At 34.9% G+C, this 2,645-nt stretch overlaps 1 pseudogene; it reads left to right on the plus strand.

The window, feature by feature from the left end:
* The first annotated feature begins 871 nt into the window (after positions 1 to 871).
* Positions 872 to 2,144, plus strand: LOC130507443 (protein farnesyltransferase/geranylgeranyltransferase type-1 subunit alpha-like; annotated as a pseudogene).
* The last annotated feature ends 501 nt before the right edge of the window (positions 2,145 to 2,645 follow it).

The following is a 2,645-nucleotide window of genomic DNA, read 5'->3' on the forward strand; positions in this document are numbered from 1 at the left end:
AATATCATTAATTGAGCATAATTAAGAGAAAATATTTTTTTTAAAATTATATTTAAGAATATATATGTGTATATATAAAGTTAAAATCTTAGATAAAAAATTATTTATTTCATTTGGTTAAATGTATTAAATCAACTTGTAAAAAATTACTAAAAATCATATAAAATTGTATAGTTATCAAAAACTAAAACTAAATAATATTTATAAAATTTGTAGATATCTAAAAGAAACTAATGATATTACAATTTTTTTCTTTTAAATTCAAAAAATTTAGAAAATTTTAGATAACAAAAATTTTATAATTATAAAAATAAAATTATATAATATTTCGAAATTAAAAATGTCATATTTGAATAAATTTATTTTAATGATGATTTATGCGTTATTACCATATTCTACAAAGTTTATCAAAAATATAAATCAATATTAAATGTAATATATGAGTTATTGCCATATTCTAAAAAGATTTCCAAAAATATATATCAGCATTAAATGTAATTGTCCATGTCATATTTAACCATATGGCATGTCATCAATCTTAATAGCCTCGTCACAATTTTTTGTGTAAAAACGATTGTAAAGAAGACATGTGTCAAATCACTTCTCAAATATAGTCTAGGGGATTTAGTACGACAGCTCACATCGACTGCTACTTGTATCCACGAGCCCAAACCATTTTTTCTCTTAGATTTTCGTCATCACCAACGTCACAAAATTGCGTTGTCCAATGTACTTAGTCGGGTTGCTACTCTTCTTCTTCCTTTCAATAGTATAAATTCTATTCACTTAGATCTTTGTCAGTATAATCTCTATATAAATCGAAACTTGTGTATTGTCTTTCATTAACTACAAACACCAAAAAAATAAAGAAATGAATAACGATAATGATCCATCAAAGTCACTCACCGGACCACACTTTCTATTGGTGACATTTGGAGACAAGGCCACATCAACCCATCTCTCGAGCTCGCCAAACGCCTCGCCGAGACCATCACCGGAGCTCGAGTCACCTTCGCCGCCCCCATCTCCGCCTACAACCGCAGTATGTTCTCCAGAGAAAACGCCCCCGAAGCCCTAATCTTCGCCACTTACTCCGATGGCCACGACGGCGGCTTAAAATCCTCTATTTCCTCCGACACATCTCGCCAATCTGTAGTGGGCACTACAAGCATTAGGAGGATGGGAGAATGAGCTTGGCTACTGTCACGACCTCCTTGAAGCTGACGTCTTTAACAACTCTGCATGGAATCAGGTATTTTGTGAATGACACATGCTAGACTCTCTCTCACCCTATTTGAATAACTTAATTTCCTTTAAATCTGGTAGAGGCACTACGTTGTTACTAGATCTCCTTCGTTGGGTGGCCTAAAAGCATGAGAGAACCTGAAGTAAGCTACACAACCAAGGCCATTTTAGGCAATCCTGGGAACGAGAGCTCGTGGAGATACCTGAAAGCTCTTTACAGAGACGGGCGGAGTCTTGGATTAGTGATCCAGGTGTTTCTTCAGTCTGTTTGAGAGTTCTTTCCCGCACGGATTGCTTCCATGGACACGCTCTGAGAACCCTTTTGGATCTTCTGTGCGATGGATTGAGACCAACGAGCGAGCATAGAGACTCGGTGAAAGCTCTAGCAAATGAAGAAGCAGATTACAGCTTGGCCGCTTTGGTGTGTAGTGTGTACTATTCTTGGTCGTCTAGATCCTATAAGAGGTAACTATTGGGCGTGGAGGAAGAGCAAGATTACAGTGGAAATGTGAAAAACACATTGATTATCATGAATCCTATGTAACATGTTTCCATGCATGGAAGGTTCAAAATCAAAACGAATCTTGATTTCTTGGCTTGCTGTGTTTATTGATTGAGATGATGTATGCACGCAAAAATTAAGGAATGTCACTGACCCGGTTTAAGAAAATAGAAACCCGGTTTAATCAAATTAAAAATACAATCGCGGTTTGGATAGATTCCGGTTCAACATGTGAATTGATAGATGTGGGGGGAGAATGTGGTCATGTATGCTTTGTCTTTTGTGTGTGTTGTGACTTGTGATATGACATAATGTGTGGTGTTGAAATGGGTAAGCCAGATTTGTGATCTGTGATTGGTCAGACTTTTAGCTCATAAAGACCTTCTGAAAAGAGACAATTAAAAAGCATCGACAAAGAAGTTAAATATCATTTTCTTACAATTAGCAATTCGAACAAGAAAAGTATCATCATTAGAATTTAAAACTCCTATATTTTCTTGATCAGCCTATCAAATTGAATTGTTTTGTACATGAATGCGAAATGACGAGATGATCACATCTCCGGAAGAGAAAGTATCTGATACACCATTTTCTTAATTACTCACTCATATATATTTGGTGGTGAGTTATATAAGACTTAGCGTGAATAACCTACTATAAATCACAAGACCGGTATGTGACAATTCATACGCCACATGTTACAGAACAACTTTAGAACAAATTTATAGACTTGTGATACTAGGTCACATCTATCATGGACTCTTTAATTGTCAGACTTCCAATGATTCTAGAGACTATACGCATTATGCAACTTACAATAATTATTACAAGTTAACTTGGAGCACAGAAAAGGATCATTTTGATTTTAGCAAATTTTAATTTGAAGCGTTCGTTCATA

Source organism: Raphanus sativus, unplaced genomic scaffold (genome assembly GCF_000801105.2).
Source record: "Raphanus sativus cultivar WK10039 unplaced genomic scaffold, ASM80110v3 Scaffold4527, whole genome shotgun sequence".
Lineage (NCBI taxonomy): Eukaryota > Viridiplantae > Streptophyta > Magnoliopsida > Brassicales > Brassicaceae > Raphanus > Raphanus sativus.